The 21,166-nt window shown below is 43.7% G+C and overlaps 1 protein-coding gene across 12 annotated transcripts in view; it reads left to right on the top strand.

Annotated features, from left to right (window-relative positions):
- Positions 1–21,166, top strand: part of LOC140455148 (ras/Rap GTPase-activating protein SynGAP-like) — a 1,171,996-nt gene that overhangs the window by 77,055 nt on the left and 1,073,775 nt on the right. The gene's annotated exons all lie outside the window — the stretch shown is intronic.

The following is a 21,166-nucleotide window of genomic DNA, read 5'->3' as shown; positions in this document are numbered from 1 at the left end:
TTCTCATGGGATGTTTGGGTTATTGATCAGACCTTGTATTTTATGCAGGAGTGTAATGCTTTATGCACTAGTGTCCATATTTGTCATAGGGATGAGTTGGATTATTGATCAGTCTGCATTTTAGGGATGTTTGCACTGGGATATTGATCAGTCTCCATGTTTTTCATAGAAAAGTATGAGTTATAGATAAATTTGGGTTTTTCTTGCTATTTGGGTCTTGCTATTTATCACAAGGATAGGTTGGATTATTCATCAGTCTATTTATTAAACAAATTTATTTAATTACTGATCTATTTCATTGTTTCTTAAAGGGATGTGTTGAATCATTGAGGAGTCTGTAATTTGAGCAGTAATGTATCAGATAATTCAGTCATTTGGTGGTAGAGACTAGAATATTGCTGGAAATAAATATTTTGTCATAGCTTTTAGTCTCACACTTGTCAGGACATGAGTACCAATAGCCAATATTTAAACTGAATGAGAGGAAAAGCAAGTGGACTCTGATTGGTTAAGCATTACCATGGAGAATAGGTCAGTGAGTGATGATTGACTGCCTGGTAACAGAGGCAGGTTGACTCTGATTGGTCAGAATATTGCCCAAAGGAATGAGTCAGCGAATGGCTGCCGACTGTTGTGTCAAATTGGAACAGGTGCAGTTCAGTGTATGCACATGTTCCTTCTGTCTGCGAGGAACAGGACTGTGTGCATTAATACACATAGCCTCCAGTGCAAGTCAGGCTGCCTCCTGCAAAAAACTGGCTGACAATCTTAAATCACTTATCAGTGTCATTCTTCTGACAAGCGGAAGGTGAAAAGCTTTGACAAAATGTATCTTTTTCAGCAACATTTGAGTTTCTGTTTATTATTCAGTTTCAATGTTTCTCACAGAGATGTAATGATTATTGATTAGTCCTGGTATTTCGGTCAGTGATGATTATTGATCAGGCTCTGTATTTCAGACAGTGATGAATTGATTATTGGTCAGGCTGTGCATTTTGGGTAGTGATGTATTGGATTATTGATCAGGCTCAGTATTTTGGCCGGTGATGTATTGATTATTGATCAGGCTGTATCTATTGCAAGTATGTGTCGATTTATTGATCATGGCTGGTATTTCTCACAGCATGCATTGGATTCTTTGCTGTATATAATGTCTGTGCATATATCACAGGAATGTATTAGAATATTAATCTGCCTCTTTAAAATTCTCAACAACGTAATGTTGATCAGTCTTGGTGGTTCTAACATGAATGGGTTTATTAGAGTTATTGAGTCATATAGCACAGAAACCGGCCCTTTGACCCACCATGTCTGTGCTAACTAACAAACATCAAACTAGCTAATCCCATTCACCTGCACTTGGACCAATGCCCTGGCATTGGATCGTGGTCAAGCAGCAACCTTTTAAATGAAGGAAGGATGTCTCTCTCCATCACCCTTTGAGGCGGCATGTTCCATATTTCAACCCCCCCCACCGGGTGAAACATGTTTCAACCCGATCTCATCAAAACCACTCATCTTTTAAAGGTGTGCCCAGTTGTCGTAGGCATGAGAAAGAGATTGTCACGATCTACTCTGCCTATGGCTCAACCAGATAACACCCCCCCCCCCCCCCCCCCCCCCCCCAGCCCCCCTTGTTCCAAGGAAAGAAACCCAGCCCATCCCTTGCACTCCTCATACCTGAGAGTTTCCATTCCAGATGACATCCTGGTGAATCTCCTCTGCACTGTCTCCAGTGCGATCACATCCTTCCAATAGTGAGATGACCAGAACTGCACACAGTATTCCATCTGTGGCCAATTCAATGCTTCATACAGTTGTAACAAGACCTCTTTGCACCTATATTCAACACCACAGCGAATAAAGGCAAGCATTCCAATGGGCCGGATCCTGTGGCAGCACAGTGGCTCGGTGGTTAGCGCTGCTTTCTCACAGTGCCAGGGTTCTAGGTTCGATTCCAGCCTCGGATGACTGTGTAGAGTTTGCACATTCTCCCTGGCTCTGCGTGGATTTCCACCGGGTGCTCCGGTCTCCTCCCACAGTCCAAAGATGTGAAGGTTAGGTGTATTCACCAGGTTGAAGTTGCCCATAGTGTCCAGGGATGTGTGGGCTAGGTGGGTGAGACATGGGAAATGCAGGGCTACGGGGTTGGGGGCGGGGGGTGGTGTAGGGTAGGTCTAGATGGGATGCTCTTCAGAGCAAACTTGATGGGCCAAATAGCCCCTCTCTGCGCTGTATTGATTCTACCATTCTGGATGCCTCCTTTACTGGGCTGACATTTTCGGGATTTATGGACTTGTTCACCCAGTCCCTTTGTTCGTCAGGACTCCCGGGGACTTGTTGTGCATATCCTTCCCTTCTTAGAAATGTATCATCTAGCATTTATTGGACTTAAATTTCATCTTCAATTGCTCTGCACAGTTTACCAACTGATCAATATCAGACTGTAGAATGAGATCTTCTTCTTCAGTACCAACAAAACTAACAATTTTCTTGTCTTTGACAAACTTACTAATTATACCTTCCACATTGACATCTACAAGTTATTAATGTACATAACAAACAGCAAAGGTCCCAGCAATGATCCTTGAGATACACCGCTGGTCACAGGCGTCCAATCACAATCACAACTCTCCAGCATTACCCCTTGCCTCTTGTTTATAAGTCAACTTTGGGTCCAGTTTGCCAACTTGCTTGGGATCCCTTGGGCTCTTACCTTTTGGACCAGCTTTCCATGTAGCACCTTGTCAAAGGCCTTACTGATATCCATCTAAACCACATCGACTGCACTGCCCTCACCAATATGTTTAATCACCCTTTCATAAAAACTTAGACAACTAGACAGTAGACAGTAGGTGCAGGAGTAGGCCATTTGGCCCTTCAAGCCAGCACCACCATTCATTATGATCATTGCTGATCATCCACAATCAGTATCCTGTTCCTGCCTTATCCCCATAACCCTTAACTCTTTATGTAACCCTTAACCCTTAACCCTAATATGTATCATCTTTAAGAGCTCAATCCATCTCTTTCTTAAAAGTATCCAGAGACTTGGCCTCCACTGCCCTCTGGGACAGAGCATTCCATATATCCACCACTCTCTGGTGAAGAAGTTTCTCTTCAACTCTGTTCTAAATGGCCTACCCCGTATTTTTAAACTGTGTCCTCTGGTTCTGGACTCACCCATCAGCGGAAACATGCTTCCTGCCTCCAGGATGTCCAATCCTTTAATATTCTTATACGTCTCAATCTGATCCCCTCTCATCTTTCTAAACACAAGTGTATACAAGCCCAGTCGCTCCAATCTTTCAACATAGGATAGTCCCGCCATTCCGGGAATTGACCTCTTGAACCTACGCTGCACTCCCTCAATAGCCAGAATGTCCTTCCACAGGACAGTTAGTCAGAAAAGATCACCCTCTAGCAAATCCGTGTTGGCTATCTCTGATCAATCGCTATCTTTCTAAGTATTGATTTAATCATGTCCTTCAGAATTTGTTCCAGTAATTTCCCTACTGCTGATGTCAGTCTAATTAGTCTCTACTTACCTGGCCAATCCCTGCTGCCCTTCCTAAACAAAGGAACCACATTAGCTGTCCTTCAGTCAACTGGCACTTCACTTGTGGCCAGTGAAGTGTTAAATCAGTCTCTGTGGTTCTCAGTAATCCACTGAATTATTGATCAGTCTCTATTTCAGACAGATGTACTAGATTTTTGATATGTCTCTATATTTCTCACAGGGATATATTAGATTATTGATTAGTCTCTGTATTTCTCGAGGGGATGTGCTGAAATGTCCATCTCTCCCTGCATTCCATGAGGAATGGAATGGATTATTGATTATTGATTAACCTTTGTATTTCTAACACAAGTCTATTTTTCACTGCAGTGGATTGGATTATTGATCAGTCTCTGTTTCTCTCACAGGATGGACAATATATATCTAATATGTATCATACGTAATAAATTTTGGTTAGTTTCAGTATTTCTGAGATTGATATGTTTGATTATTGATCAGTCTCTGTAGTTTCCACAGGGATTATTGATCCGCCTTTTTTTTGGCAGGGATGTATTAGATTATAGATCAATATACATATCTTGATCAGTTTTGATTTTGTGACAGAGATACTTTGATTAACCAAACATTCATGGCATTGCTCAAAGGAAAGTGTCAGACTCAAATTAGAATGAGCTTCATTGTCATGTACTCAAATGAGTACAGTGAAAAGTTTATTTATGTCACTATCTTGGGTCAAAGGTACCCAGGTGCAGGTTCTTAAGTGCAAATTCTAATGGAAAAAAAACCAAAAAAGATGAACCAAAAGGAAGAGCCTTGGGAAAAGTTGATGAACAGAGAGATCTGGGAGTGCAGGTCCATTGTACCCTGAAGGTTGCTGCACAGGTGGATCGAGTGCTCGAGAAGGCTTATGGTATGCTTGCCTTCATCGGACGGGGTATTGAGTATAAGAGCTGGCAAGTCATGTTAAAATTGTACAAGACGTTGGTTCAACCACATTTAGAATGCTGTGTACAGTTCTGGTTCCACATTACCAAAAGGATGTGGACGCTTTGGAGAGGATGCAGAGAAGGCTTACGAGGATGTTGCCTGGTATGGATGGTACTACCTATGAAGAGAAGTTGAGTAGGTTAGGTTTATTTTCATTAGAAAAAAGGAGATTGAGAGGGGGACCTGATTGAGGTGTACAAAATCATGAAGGGTATAGACAGGCTAGATAGAGATAGGTTTTTTCCCAGGGTAAAGGATTCAATAATGAGAGATCATGCTTTCAAGGTGAGAGGCGAAAAGTTTAAAGGGGATACACACAGCAACTACTTTACACAGAGGATGGTAGGTGGCTGGAATGCGTTGCCAGCAGAGGTAATAGAGGCAGGCACGGTAGATTCATTTAAGAGGTGTCTGGGCAGATGCAGGAGTAGGTGGGGAGCAGAGGGATACAGATGCTTAGGAATTGGGCGACAGGTTTAGATTTGGATCGGCTCAGGCTTGGAGGGCCGAAGGGCCTGTTCCTGGGCTGTAAATTTTCTTTGTTCTTTGTTCTAAGAAATAAAGATCATAGGAATAGATGAAAAAGTAGAGAAATAAAGAATTCAGAATAGCACTCCTTTCAACCAAGTCCGTGCCCCTTCGTGACTCCACACTGTGCCAGTACAGCTGTTAACAATTTGTCAAAAAAAAACAAGCTGCAGTCTATGACAATGTTGTTTATAAATAAAAATATTCAATGTTGATACGCATGTCCCTGAAGCTTACCAATTAGAATTGGGAGTTATAACTGAAACTTGGTCAGACGTTGTTAAGCTTTGCAAGAGGAGGAGAAGTACAGGTCACTCAGCAATAATGCGTGTTTTGCTGATGTGAATTTGCCGTAATGCGGTCGATGAACTGGGGACATCACTTCTAAAGTGCAAAATTTTAAAGCGTGTATCGGTTATAACGCGATTCCGACCTCACTGGGTTTAAATGGTGCTGCTATTACGTGATTTTCTTACGACATGGGGTTGCACAAGAACGGAACAACCACGTTACAGCAGGACTGACTGTACTGTAGGGTCAATGGTTTTGATGATTGAAAATAACAAAACAGGCTGAGAATGCAAGGGAAATCACGATTGTGGAAGAAATGGTATCCCAGCATTTCTGTCTTGTTTCAGTGGATGTCAAGTATCAGTGATTCAGGAGGACACTGTTCTCACAGGTACATATGATATCTCACACAAACAGTTACGTGTGAGAAATGTCAAGGGAATTTGATGAGGAAACTGGAGGAGGAGAAGATCTGGGGGGTGGAAAACGGTGTTAATTTTGGGAAAGGAGAGACAGCTCAAGGCAGTCAAGAAAACTTTTCCTTGACTAAAGCTGAAGAGAATCAGACCACCGAAGATTATGAATATTGTTTTTCAAAGGGAAGTGTATTTCCTTACTACTCAAAATAAGGAAGCAAACCATTTAAAGGTATTGGGAGACGGTGGAACAAGTTGGTTGCTGATAGTGCAATTTGTCTTTCAGAGTGGCTCATGAACGTAAAATAGTAATTATTGGAGGCATGCACAGAGGTTACATGTTGGACCTATAGTATGGATTTTAAAAAGTGACTTAGTAAATGGAGAAGCTACAGTTGGGATTGGAGTTGGAAAAAATTGATTTTATCTTGGTAATTACCTTGCTGGTTCAAAAATATTGCTGTCGCTGAAGGTGGTGGAAAAGCCAGTGGAAGTGAAAGAAATTTAGATATTGCAAGAGGATTTTTTGTGAATTATTTACTGACTGTGTTGTGACTTGATCCCAGACTCGTAGAGTTAGACAGAGAAAAAAAGAGAAGCCTTTAAAAATAAGGTAGAGGACTTCAAAATTCAGTTACCTGAAGGTGATTTTGAAAACTTAAATGTAATAATGAAGGTCAAGAGAGTGAGACTGACACATTTATCCATCTTTAGTGGCAATGCAATTTCAGATTCTAAATGAATCTGACCTAATATCTGAGCATTATCATTTAAAAGGCAAAGAGCTAGATATTATCAGAAATTGGCTAAGTGTGTTTTTATGCATTTTTCATGGAGGCCTCAGTTCTCATGCCATCCTTCGAAGCACTCCTCTTCACCCATACATGAATGCCCCCTCTTGTATTCCCTTACTCGCCATTGCTAGCACTCCCAGAATTCCTGGTACTGGTACCCAACCTTTCACTCGGTTAAGCATTGGCAGTATGCAGATGCCCTGCAATGTTTCTTTTAATTACCCATCGGCAAACTGGGGTGCCAAATGGGAGAATTATCTTCCAATTCGTTCACACGATGACAGCATCGCTGGCCAGGCCACCAATTATTGGCCATCCCTTACTGCTCAGAGGGCAGTTAAGAGCCAATCATATGGCTGTGGATCTGGGGTGACATGTAGGCCAGATCAGATAAGGCAGATTTCCTTTTTGGGTTTTTACAGCAATCGGTAATGGTTGCATGGTCGCCGTTAGGCTATTTCAAATATTTTTATTAAATTCAGACTTTACCATCTGCTGTAGTAGGGATTGATCTGCGCCCTCAGCAGAGAAGGCTGAGGTTTTGGATTAGTCGAATAACAATACTACCTGGTCACTGCTTCCCTGATGAGAAATATGAAACTGCATATCAATGAGACAAGATTACATAACAATGAGCATGCTAAGAAAGGCAAATGGGCCTTTAGCCACTCACTAGTGAGAACATCAATCATCTCACCATACTTTGTTGGAAAATTTGGGACTTTCTTACTCAACATCGAGAAGCTCCTCATCTCATCTCTTACAGTTCTTCTAACTTTCTTGCCAATTCTTCCATCATTCAGGAGCTGGGCAGATTCCACCAAAAATGTTTGCTATCAGGAAATGATGACCATCTCAAATACCAGCTGCTGAGGAATGGACACTAGTCCAATGGGTGGCACGGTGGTTAGAACTGCTGTCTCACAGCTCCAGGGCCCCAGGTTCGATCCCAGCCTCGGGCGACTGACCGTGTGGAGTTTGCACATTCTCCCCCCGTGTCTGCGTGGGTTTCCTCCCACAGTCGAAAGATGTGCAGGTTAAGGTGAATTGGCCGTGCTAAATTGCCCGAAGTGTTAGGTGCATTAGTGAGAGGGAAATGGGTTTGGGTGGGTTACTCTTTGGAGGGTCGGTGTGGACTGGTTGGGCCGAAGGGTCTGTTTCCACACGGTAGGGAATCTAATCTAATCTAAGTTGCAGTTCCTTATGAATATTGTAACAACAAATTCTACAGGCAAATTACTCGGGGTATTGGGAAATCCTAGACTAAAATATCGTTCTTGAAACATTTTGATTGGATAGGATTGCATAAAGATGAGGTGAAATATTGCCAGGCGTACCATACACGTCAAACGGTGAGAAAATCCTAACACTCAATTAAACCTGTGCTTTTAATTCCGACACCAGATTTTGAACAACTGCTAAGGAGAGTCTGAATGGATTGTGTAGGACCACTACCTAAAACCAGAAATGGAGTCTGTATTGTTAAGTGATGATGGATGTTTTAGACAATTTCCTGAGATGGAATTATTTGGAAAACATGTCTGCAAAAATAGTGGGAGAGAATTATTTCAATTTTTTGGCGAGATATGGATTACCAAAAGAAATGCCATCAGATCAAACTTTATGTTACAAATATTCAAATAAATAATGAATAGCTTGGCAGTAAAACAATGTCCTTTTTTGCAATTTTAATTTCTCATCCAGAAATTTAAGAAGCATTGGAAAGATAGCATTAACCTTTAAAGACCATGATTATAGCTCATTGCCAGGGGTATCCAAGTGATTGGGGTAATCTTTGTTACTCGTTGTCCTGAGGGTTGACAGATTCGAGTCTTTCTTAAGGTCATGTACAGATGCGAAGTGAGAACGCCCCTTGAATTAATGGAAGGTAAATGACAAACTACAAACCAAAGCTTGGAAAACACGCTTCCAACCTGTGTCATGTTTCTGAGGGAAGAAGCACGAACAAAGGTATGTGAGTTGGACAGAAGTGTTTGCCAGTCAATAAAATCTAGAGCAGATAAAAGACCGAAACTTTGAATTTTATTGCTGCACACAAGATATTAGTGTTGTTACCTGACTCTGGAGGGCCATTAATAGCAAGGTTCACTGGACGTTATCACATAAAAGAAACAGTACATTGTGAATTATGTAGTAAGCACTCTTAAGCACGAGAAAAGATCAGCGAGTACATCACGTTAGTATGTTTAGTTGCTACTATGACAGGGAGAATAGTCAAAACAGAAGTATATTTACAGTGGTGAAAGAAACAGGGAGTGAAATAAAGAATGATTGGAGAATGAATCAGAAAATAAACATTTACATCAACTTCTCCAATGGTCAGAGTGGATCATGGAAAGAACAAAGAATAGTACAGCACAGGTCCTTTGGCCCACCAAGACTGGGCCAACACATGATTCCTTTCTAAACTATAAATCTTTTGCCCCACATGGTACATATCTCTCTATTCCCTTGCCTATTCATGGATCTGTCAATATGCCTCTTATATGTTGTTATTGCATCCATCTCCAACACTTCCTCTGGCAGTGCATTCCAGGCACTTGGCACTCTCAAGTGTTTTTTAAAAAAAATCTTCCTCACACCTTGTATAAACTTACCTCCTTTTATCTTATAGGAGAAAATGAGGACTGCAGATGCTGGAGATCAGAGTCGAGAGTGTGGTGCTGGAAAAGCACAGCAGGTCAGGCAGCATCTGAGGAGCAGGAGAGTCGACATTTCGGGTTTAAGCCCTTCATCAGGAATGAGACTCGTGGGCCGGGGGAGCTGAGAGAGAAATGGGAGGGGGAGGTGGGGCTGGGGGAAGGTAAATCAGAAGGCAATAGGTAGATTAAGGTGGGGCAGAAGGTGACAGGTCAGAGAGAAGGATGGAGTGGATAGTTAGGAAAAGACAAGGGGGCGGAACCAAGTGGGAGGCTTGGGACTGGGAAAAGATGGGGGGGAGGGGAAATGGGAAAACTAGTGAAATCACATTAGTCCCATGGGGTTTAAGGGTTCCAAGGCAGAAGATGAGGTGTTCTTTCTCCAGGCGTTGGGTGGTAGGGGTTTGGCAGTGGAGGTGGTCCAGGGCTTGCATGTCCTTGGTGGAGTGGGGTGGGGGGGAGTTGAAGTGTTCAGCCACGGGGCGGTGGCTTTGGTTGGTGTGGGTGTCCCAGAGATGTTCTCTGAAGTGAGCTGCAAATTGGCATCCAATCCTGGGAACATTCTTGTAAGTCTGTTCTGAACCCTTTCAAGTTTCACAACATCTTTCCGATAGGAAGGAGACCAGAATTGCACGCAATATTCCAACAGTGGCCTAACCAATGTCCTGTACAGCCGCAACATGACCTCCCAACTCCTGTACTCAATACTCTGACCAATAAAGGAAAGCATACCAAACACCTTCTTCACTATCCTATCTACCTATGACTCCACTTTCAAGGAGCTATGAACCTGCACTCCAAGGTCTTTTTGTTCAGCAACACTCCCTAGGACCTTACCATTAAGTGTATACGTCCTGCTAATATTTGCTTTCCCAAAATGCTGCACCACACATTTATCTAAATTAAACTCCATCTGCTACCTCTCAGCCCATTGGCCCATTTGATCAAGATCCCATTGTAATCTAAGGTGACCTCCTTCGCTGTCCACTACACCTCCAATTTTGGTGTCATCTGCAAACTTACTAACTGTACCTCTTATGCTCGCATCCAAATCATTTATATGAATGATGAAAAGTAGAGGGCCCAGCACGATCCTTGTGGCACTCCACTGGTCACAGGCCTCCAGTCTGAAAAACAACCCTCCACCACCATCCTCTGTCTTCTACCTTTGAGCCAGTTCTGTATCCACATGGTGAGTTCTGTGGGAGGGGACATTGCGGTCTTGGAAGAAGAAGGCCATCTGGGATTTTGTATGGTGGAATTGGTCATCCTGGGAACAGATGCGGTGGAGGCGGAGGAATTGGGAATAAGGGATGTCGTTCTTATAGGAGGCAGGATGGGAGGAGGTGTAGTCCGGGTAGCTGTGGGAGTCAGTGGGTTTGTCGTCGATGTCTGTGGTTAGTCGGTCACCAGAGATGGAGAGATCCAGGAAGGGGAGGGAGGTATCAGAGATGGTCCAGGTGAATTTGAGGTTGGGGTGAAAGGTGTTAGTGAAGTTGATGAACTGTTCAACCTCTTCATGGGAGCACGAGATGGCACCGATACAGTCATTGATACACTTTGCCAAGGATATGCAGGTCCTGGGCCTCCTCCACCAAACGCCTACCACCCAACACCTCGGGGAAGAATGGCTCATTAGATTAGGTTATTTACTGTGTGGAAACAGGCCCTTTGGCCCAACAAGTCCACACCGACCCGCCAAAGCGCAACCCACCCATACCCCTACATTTACCCTGCCCCTAACACTACGGGCAATTTAGCATGGCCAATTCACCTGACCTGCACATCTTTGGACTGTGGGAGGAAACCGGAGCACCCGGAGGAAACCCACACAGACACGGGGAGAACGTGCAAACTCCACACAGTCAGTCGCCTGAGGCGGGAATTGAACCCGGGTCTCTGGCGCTGTGAGGCAGCAGTGCTAACCACTGTGCCACCCACCGTGCCGCCTTATCTTCCACCTTGGAATCCTGCAACCTTGCGGGATTAATGTGGATTTCACCAGTTTCCTCCTTTCCTCCCCCTCCCCCCCCCCCGCCACCTTATCCCAGTCTCCAGTCTCCAACTCGACACTGCCTTCTTGACCTGTCTGTCATCTTTCCAATCTATTCGTTTCACCCTCCTCTCCGACCTATCACTGTCTCCCCCACCTTCGTCTACCTCTTGCATTCTTAGCTACCTTCCCAACCCCCTCAACCCCACCCCCTCCCATTTATCTCTCAGCACCCCCACCCCCCCACCCCCGGCCCACAAGCCTCATTCCTGATGAAGGGCTTATGCCCGAAACGTCGATTCTCCTGCTCCTCGGATGCTGCCTGACTGGCTGTGCTTTTCCAGCATTACACTCTTGACCCTTTTATCTTAGACCTACGTCCCCTCGTCACTGACATTTCTACCCTGGGGGGGGACAACAACTCCAACTCCCCATTCTATCCATGCCTGTCACATTTTTGTAAACTACGACGTCCTCATCCTTCGAGGAGAAAGTGAGGACCGCAGATGCTAGAGATCAGAGTGAAAAAAGTGTGGTGCTGGAAAAGCACAACCGGTCAGGCAACATCCGAGGAGCAGGAGAGTCGACATTTCACACATAAGCTCCTCTCTTCAGGAATATTATTGGGATCGTGTCGGGGGCAAGGGGGCTTAGAGATAACTGGGAGGGAGGATGGAGCTGATGGAAATATAGCTGGGAATGCGATAGGGAGAGAGTGTAGCTGAGAGATGGGAAGGAAGACGGACAGATAGGACAGTTCAAGAGGGTAGTGCCGAGTTCGAGGGTTAGAAATTGGATTGGGGGGGGGGGGGGAGATCAGGAAACTGGTGAAATTGACATTGACCCCATGTGGTCAGAGGGTCCCAAGGCGGAAGGTGAGGCATACTTCCTCCAGGTTTCATGTGGTAAGGGTTTGGCGATGGAGGCCCAGTACTTGCATGTCCTTGGCAGAGTGGGAGGAGAAGTTGAAGTGTTCAACACGGGGCAGTAGGGTTGATCGGTGCGTGTGTCCTGGAGATGTTCTCTGAAACATTCTGCAAGTTGGCATCCTGTCTCTCAGGTGTCGCGTGGAACTGATCGAGAGCAACTGATACAGTAGGTGAGGTGTTTGGAGGTGCAGGAAAATCTCTGCCAAATGTGGAAGGATCCTTTGAAACCTTGAATGCAGGTGAGGGGGAAGATGTGGCCACAGTCAGTCCTTGTTGTGATTGGAGGGGTGGGGTTCAAGGGCGGAGGTGCAGGAAGTGAAGGACATGTGCTGGAGGGTATTGTTGACCATGAGGGAGGGGAAATTACAGTCTGTGAAGTACAAGGCCATCTGGGATGTTCTGGAGTGGAATTCGTCCTCCTGGGAGCAGATGTGGCGGATGCGGAGGAACTGGGACTAAGGGATACTGTTTTTACAGGAGGTGGGGTAAAAGGAGGTGTAGTCCAGGTAGCTGGGGGAGTCGGTTGGTTTTTTACCCCTCTTGTTCGACATTTGAGTGAAAACAGACCAAGTTTGTTCAACCTCTCCTCACTACTAATACCCACCAAACCAGGCAACATCCTGGTAAGCCAATTCTGTTTCCTGATGAAGGGCTGTTTATCGAGACGTCAGTTCCTCTGCTCCTCGGATGCTGCCTGACCTGTGCTTTTCCAACACCCCACTGTCGACTCTGATCTCCAGCATTCTGCAGTTCTCACTTTTTCCAGGCCAATTCTGTACGTTCTCCATAGCCTCCGAATCCTTTCAGCAGTGTGGTGATCAGAATATATGGACGTACTTAAAAAGTCAGATATTACACTTAAGGGTATCTCTCAGTAAACTATTGAAGTTACTTGCATAAGCTTACAGACTCATAAATCAATTAGCATAAATAGGTCAGAAAAAATGTCTTTGTCAATGCATGATAGTAATACTGGAGTGTTGGATTGCCCATAAACCATAGTAAAATATTGATGAAGCATCCAATCATATAGAAAACAGATGTTGTGATCGAAATAGATGTGTGTAGAATATGATTATTATTTAATGTGAATGCCCTTTAATGTCAGTGAAATTTGCACAGATAGCATAGAAATGACAAGAAATTATAATTGAAAAATGCTAGTTCCTCTTAAATGCACCTTTGCATTTCTTTTCTGCATGATAGATATGATGAAAGTTAATGAAATATTGTTATTTGGAAACTAGGCTCTGAAGTAGACAGAACCATTTACATCTCTAATATTGATATGTATTTTTATATTGGGTGCATTAAGGATGTTTTCATTTCGATGACAAACCCTTGAGGTGGATACTTGAGTGCTTTAAAAAAGCAAGAGCAGGAAGAGACATAGAGAGAAGTAGTTTACCTTGACAGAAAGCAAACTATCCAGCAGTTCAGTGAATATGAAGGCTTTTGTGGGTGTGAGTATGTGTGAGTGTGTGTGTGAGTGTGTGTCTGTGTGAAGATGTGGAGGTGTCTGTGTGTGTGTGTGTGTGTGAGACTGGGGTGGTGGAGGTTTCTTTCAGAGAGAAAAGGCCTGAACAGCAACAGTATAATTTAGCAGTCTTCAGAACAGTCAGAGGAGGACAAGCAAATCTTAAGAAACTCCAGAAACAGAAGGCTGCAGAAGAATATTTCAAGGTACTCCTGTTAACTGTTAAGTGAGCTGCGTTAAGTTTGCTTAGGGGTCTCCTAAAGAGACATTACCTAAAGAAGTGAGCAGTAAGCAATTGCAGAAGTCTGTCAATAAGAAACCAAGTACATGCACACCAAATGGACAAGGGGCTTTAAAGTGGAAACAGGGTGGCCCTTTGCATACAATTGACTCCCTTTTTAAGGGTGTTCTTCAGGGGGGCAAAGTACTGAAATGTTATGAGTGATGGTTATACTAAAACCATTTCAAATAATTCTTATTTAAAATAGTTTGTATTTTTTTTCAGATTCAATGTGATAAACCTTAATTTTCCTTTTGTTAGCAATACATTGGCAGCCTCCTATTAATACATTCAATGACTTGTCACCACAGTAACAAAAATGTCAAATGTGGTCTCTCTTGTCAGTATTATCATGAACCAGATCATTACAGCATTGTTCACAGATATGCAATGGATTATTGATAAGTGTCTTTATTCTTCACAAGATTGCATTGTTTCATTGATCAGCCCTCTGTATTTCTCACAGCAAGGCACTGGATTATTGACCCATCTCAGTGTTTTCCAAAATGATGATGTATTTGATTATTGTTCAGTATCTGTCATTTTCTTAGTCAGGTATTGGATTATTAATCAAACTCTGTATCGCTCATAGGGATGTATAGTATTATTGACCAGCCTTCATACATCTCGCAGCAGTGTGTTGGATTATTGATCAGTCTTGGTATTTCCCATAGAGACACAGGTAGACAGGGTGGTGAAGAAGGTGTTTGGTATGCTTGCCTTTATTGGTCAGTGCATTGAGTGTAGGTGTTGGAAGATCATGTTGTGGTTGTACAAGACATTAGTTTGGTCACTATTAGAGTATTGTGTGCAATTCTGGTCTCCCTGCTGTAGGAAGAATGTTGTGAAACTTGAAAGGGTTCAGAAAATATCTAGGTGGATGTTAGAGGGTTTGAGCTATAGGGAGAGGCTGAGTTCACTGGGGAATTCCCTGGAGCATCGGAGTCTGAGGGTTGACCTTTTTAGAGGTTTATAAATCATGAGGGGCATGAATATGATAAATAGACAAGGTCTTTTCCCTGGGGTGGGTGAGTCCAAAAGTAGAGGGCTCAGGTTTAGGGTGAGAGGGGAAAGATATAAAAGAGACCTAAGGGGCAACTCTTTCTTGTAGAGGGTGATGCGTGTAGGGAATGACGTGTCAGGGGAAGTGGTGGAGGCTGGTACAATTACAGCATTTAAAAGGCATCTGGATGGGTATATGAATAGGAAGGGTTTAGAAGGATATGGGCCAAGTGCTGGTAAATAGGACAAGACTAATTTAGGATATCTAGTCGGCATGGACAAATTGGACTGCAGGGTCTGTTCCCCTGCTGTATATCTCTATAACTCTGTGACTCTTTATATTATTGATTGGTGTCAATATTTCTCCCACAGGGATTTACTGGATTAATAAAGTCTCTGTAATTCAGTCAGGGATATATATTAATATTAGTTAGCCTCTATATTTCTCGGAGGGATGCGCTGGGATGTTGATCAGTCTCTGCAATCCTCATGGAGATGTTATTGGATTCTTGATCAGTCTCGGTATTTCTCGTAGAGATGTACTGAATCATTGATCAGTCTCTCTGTGTTTCTTGGAGACAGCTATTGGATTATTGATCAGTCTTTGTGTTTCTTGGAAGGAGGTATGAAATGATTGATCCTCCATCTTTGACATATCTTTCAGTCACTTATATGTCCTTAAATTAACTATGGGCAGTATCTGTTTCGTAACTCTCCAGGCAATTGTCCCAGAGTGTTTTATTCCCTACTTGTCAGACTATAAAAATGTACTTTGTGATTGACAGCTGCTGGAATACTGTGCTAATCTCACAGTCTCGTACTGAGACCCAATAGGGTTTTGGTTGTCACAGGTACGTTACCATCTCTACAAAGGACAGCATCGATTACCCATCCCTGATTACCCATGTCGCGCGGGATCATTTAGTGAAGGTTAATGTTCAACCATTATTGCTGTAGGTCTGGAGTCATGTGTAGGTCAGACAATGGAATCATGGGAGATTACCTCTTCCAAAGGGAACGCATGAACCATGTGAGTTTTTGTAACCTACTGGCAGTGTCATGAAAATTATCAATAAAGCGAGCATTTTATTTCCGATTTATTCATGAATTGAAATGAAGTGCCTTCCATTTACTTGAAGTTTGGACTCGTTTCTGTGGAGCACTGGTGCAGGCCTTTGCAGTAACATAGCCGAATTCTCATTCCCAGTGAAGCTTCTCCAGCTGAATGTCTGCGGAACTGTGGAAACACTGAACAAAACGCCCGGCTCTCAAAATCTGTGCCTCAAAGTTGTTGGAAATTATTAGTAGTGTTGTTCCTCTTTGCTGGGTCACGTGAGAATGTTTTGCTGCAAACCCTGTATGCTTTACCAGATAGGAATGGGTTGAGAGACATGAAGAGTGAACTTCCATGGCTAGCTGAAAAGAGATGTCTGTGTCAGATGAGACTGTCCTTTTAATTCTGAGACCCCCTTGGATCTCTGCCGTACACTTACTGTCAGATTAAGTTAGTCCCAGTAGGTAGCTGGAGACTGCAGGTGCTGCTGTAGTAACCACAAGATGCTGACTTCTTTATTTTACTAAGAATAAAAGGAAGTTTATATACTTGTCAAGTAGTCATGTGCCATCATTGATAAATAAAATCATGGGAATAAGGAAATTGTGTTTTTTTAAAAGTTTGTTTTGATTGAGGTCACCAAAGCAATGTGACTAAGAGGTGCTATCCAACAGTGTGCTGTGAAATTGATCAACATCCCCTCCAACCAGTTGGAATGACACAATGAGACAGGGAATGAGTTACATGGAACATTATCCAGGAAGCAACAAGGGGCTAGTGAGCCAATGAGCCAGGCAGCCTGGAGAGGAAGGAAGAGACAGGTTGGGAGGAGGGGAACGTTGACAAGAGAAGAGAGAGAAAGGAGCCATGATTGAGGGCTGATTTGATTGAGGTATTTAATGTAATGAAATAATTCAATAGGCCAGTATCTTACAATCCCTACAGTGTGAAAACAGGCCCTTCGGTCCAACAAGTCCACACTGACCCTCCTGCCCAAACCCATTACTCTATACTTACCCCTGACTAATGCACCTAACTTACATATCTCTGAACACTATTGACAATTTAGCATGGTCAATTCACCCTAACCTGCACATCTTTGGACTGTGGGAGGAAACCAGAGCACCCAGAGGAAACCCACACAGATAGTCGCCCAAGGCTGGAATCAAACCTGGGTTCCTGCCGCTGTGAGGCAGCGGTGCTGCCCAGACATATTTGTCCAAAATGGCATGAAAGTAGGCCATTTGGTCCTTTTGAGCCCTGTCTGCCTCGTAGAGTCATATAGCATCGAAACAGACACTTCGGTCTAACCAGTCCATGGCGACTGTGTTCCCAAACTATGCTAGTCCCACTTGCCTGCATTTGACCCATATCCTTCTAAACCTTTCCTATTCATAAAATTATCTACATGCCTTTTAAATGTTGTAACTGTACCCGCATCCACCACTTCCTCTGGAAGTTCACTCCACACATGAATCACCCCCTGTGTAAAAAAACGTTGCCCCCAATGTCCTGTTTAAATTTTCTCCTCTCACCTTAAAAACATGACCCCTAGTTTTGAACTCACCTACCCTTATTTTCAAAAAATAACCCTTTTCATACACCAAATTGATGCCCCTCATGATTTTATAAACCTCAATAAAGTCACCCCTCAACCTCCTACGCTCCACTGAAAAGTGTCCCAGTCTTTCCGGTCTATTTTTATAATCTCAATCTCTCCATTCCCAGCAACTTCCTGGTAAGTCTTTTGTGAACCCTCTCCAGTTTAATACAATTTTTCTGATAACAGAACTGGACACAGTACTCCAGAAGAGGCCTCACCAATGTCCTCTACAATTACAACACAATGCCCAACTCCTGTACTCTTATTCTATATAAAGAATTATGTCATTCTAAGATGAAATTCCTCTTCACCTCTGTCTTCAACGGAAGACCTTTAACTGTTTAACTGCACCTTGTAGTTCTACACTGAGCATCTATATCATCAATTCCTCGAGAATCATTGAATGTTTCAATAAGATCACCCTTCCCTCATCCAGAAGAGTACAACATGAAACCTTTGTCAATTGTCAGAAAAAAATCCCATCTGGCTCACGAGTGTCCATTATAGAAGGTAACCTGATCTTCCCTACATGTAACTCCAGATTCACAGCAATGTTTATCCGAACTACCCTCTGGGCAATTAAGGATAAGCAGTTAACAATCCTCTCATAAGTGAATTATTATACGTCACAAACAAAGATTCTCAAGGAAGTGTATTGGTAAAGGGTGAGGGACAAAGAAAGAGCTAAATAAAGTTTAGTTTCAGTCAAGCTGTGATTTAATGGAATAATCATGGAGTTCAATGGTTGACTCATGTTCACATGTTCCGAACCTCAGCAGAGAAGAATTTGAGAAACAGCAAGACGTTATGAGACCCAAAGCTGACTGTCTTTTCACAGTGTGGGGATATCGGATGGCACAGTGTCACAGTGGTTAGCAGAGCTGCCTCACAGCACCAAAAACCTGGGTTCAGTTCTACCCTTGGACAACTGTTTGGAGTTTGCATGTTCTCCCTGTGTCTGTAGGGGTTTCCTCGCACTGTGCAAATTAGGTGGATTGTCCACGGTAACATTGCTCCTTAATGTCCAAGGATGTGCAGGCTAGGTGGATGAGTCATTGTAAGTGTGGGGACACATTCTAGAATGATAGAATACCTAGTGTCGAAGTAGGCCATTTGACCCATTGAGTCCACACCGATCCTCCGGACAGCATCCCAGCCAGACCCTACCCTATCCCTGTAACCTGACATTTCCATGGTTAATCCACCTAGCCTACTCGTCCCTGGACACTATGGGGTAATTTAGCATGTCTGATCCACCTAACCTGCACATGTTTGGACCGTGGGAGGAAACCAGAGCACCCTGAGGAAACCGACACAAACACTGAGAATGTGCAAACTCCACACAGTCGCCCAAGGCTGGAATCAAACCTGGGTCCCTGGCACTGTGAGGCAGCAGTGCTAACCACTGAGGCCACCTCTTCATGGAGGGTGGTGCACTGACTGACAGTCTCTCCTGCACTCAGCACCCATTGCAGGCATGTCAGAAGCATTTACAGATTGACCGACTTGGATCATGTAACAACTCAGTGGTTCTGGGGCCTGGAGGTCGGGACGATACCCACTGCACCATGACCTCCTCACCTGTCAATAGGAACGATCTACTCTAATTGATAGACTGATGAATCATAAACAAATGACTCCTTTCTCTTTGTTCCAAGCTTGACCAGTTATAGTGGTATCAGTAATTTCTGTCATAGCTTACAGATGTCCCTCAAGAGCAGTCTGACTGAAACAATGGTCAGATGTTAAGCTAATTCACAACACAATGACACTTGACCTTTTCTGTCTACCTTTTGTGTGTAGAGAGATTGTCCACTTAGAATATCAGTGACAACTATATCAATATGATTGTGTTCAGGGAATTCAATTGTGTGCAGTTTTGGTCGCCATACTATAGGAAGGATGTGGAGGCACTGGAACGGGTGCAGAGGAAGTTTACCAGGATGTTGCCTGGTATGGTAGGAAAATCCTATGAGGAAAGGCTGAGGCACTTGGGGTTGTTTTCATTGGAGAAAAGAAGGTTTAGGGGTGATTTGATAGAGGTGTACAAGATGATTAGGGGGTTAGATAGGGTTGACAGTGAGAACCTTTTTCCACGTATGGAGTCAGCTATTACAAGGGGGCATAGCTTTAAATTAAGGGGGGGTAGATATAGGACTGATGTTAAGGGTAGGTTCTTCACTCAGCGAGTCGTAAGTTCATGGAATGCCCTGCCAGTAGCAGTGGTGGACTCTCCCTCTTTATGGGTATTTAAGCGGGCATTGGATAGGTATATGGAGGATAGTGGGTTAGTGTAGGTTAGGTGGGCTTTGATCGGCGCAACATCGAGGGCTGAAGGGCCTGTACTGCGCTGTATTCTTCTATGTTCTATGTTCTATGTTACCAACTGCAGTACTTTTAGATTAGATTAGATTGCTTACAGTGTGGAAACAGGCCCTTCGGCCCAACAAGTCCACACCGACCCGCCGAAGCGTATACCGCCCAGACCCATACTCCTACATTTACCCCTTCACCTAACACTACGGACAATTTAGCATGGTCAATTCACCTAACCTGCACATTTTTGGATTGTGGGAGGAAACCGGAGCACCCGGAGGAAACTCACGCAAACACGGGGAGAATGTGCAAACTCCACACAGAGAGTCGCCTGAGGTGGGAATTGAACCCGGGTCTCTGGCGCTGTGAGGCAGCAGTGCTAACCACTGTTCCACCGTGCCGCCCCTAATATGGGTAACTATATTTTCTCTGATTTTTAGGGTTACTACATCACTCTGTGGTGAGGTTGGAGTTTTCGCACATTTACAATGGGAAAACTGCAGTAATCACACTGTGCTGTCTTAGAATCCACTGTGATTTTTCATTAGTTTTATTTGATTCTTTTATCAGTTTTGATTTGAAGCTATGGACTGAATGCTGTGAGCTGAAGATGACCTCTGAATAATGAGCAACAGCTTGTGTTACACAAAAAAAACAAATACAGTGTTGCTGGTTGTTTGAGGCCCGAAAATGAATTACAGGTTGGTTCTTGATTGAAAGGATTACTTTGACTCTTCGACGTGGGCAGGGGGGAGGGAGGGGTGTGAGGGGGCGGGGGGAGAAGCAGTGTGTTTAACCAGATAGCAAGTGATTGACAATGAATGAAGTCAGTTCGTAGGAATTCACGTCAGTACCTTGGAGAGAACACGATGGTCAAGCAGAGGGAGGGCAGGACTGTTTGAACTGGCTTTTGGGCTGTGAGTCTGAGAGAAGGAGATTGGCTGTTGATGCTACAGCACGAAGATTTGAAAGCTCTCAATCTGACCTCCTATTACCAAATGTTGGAAGCTCAGAAAATAGAAACTAAGTTATCATTATCACTGTAACTTCCCCATGACGAACAGAAAAAGTAGCCTTCATTGTCTTCAAAAAATTAACCAAGCGTTATTGACTTCCGGCAGGATGTTACTCATGCCCCCCTACACAGTAACAGCACAGGGGTGGAACGAGTGGAGAGAGTCAAGCTCCTGGGAGTGGTTATCCACAACCAGCTTTCTTGGACTCTTCATGTGGACGCACTGGTTACAAAGGCCCAACATCTCTTCTTCCTCAGGCAGCTGAGGAAATTTGGCATGATGGCGAATACCCTTGCCAAC

Source organism: Chiloscyllium punctatum, chromosome 30 (assembly GCF_047496795.1).
Source record: "Chiloscyllium punctatum isolate Juve2018m chromosome 30, sChiPun1.3, whole genome shotgun sequence".
NCBI lineage: Eukaryota > Metazoa > Chordata > Chondrichthyes > Orectolobiformes > Hemiscylliidae > Chiloscyllium > Chiloscyllium punctatum.
The sequence above is the reverse complement of the archived record's forward strand: the minus strand, read 5'-3'. Positions and strand labels throughout refer to the sequence as shown.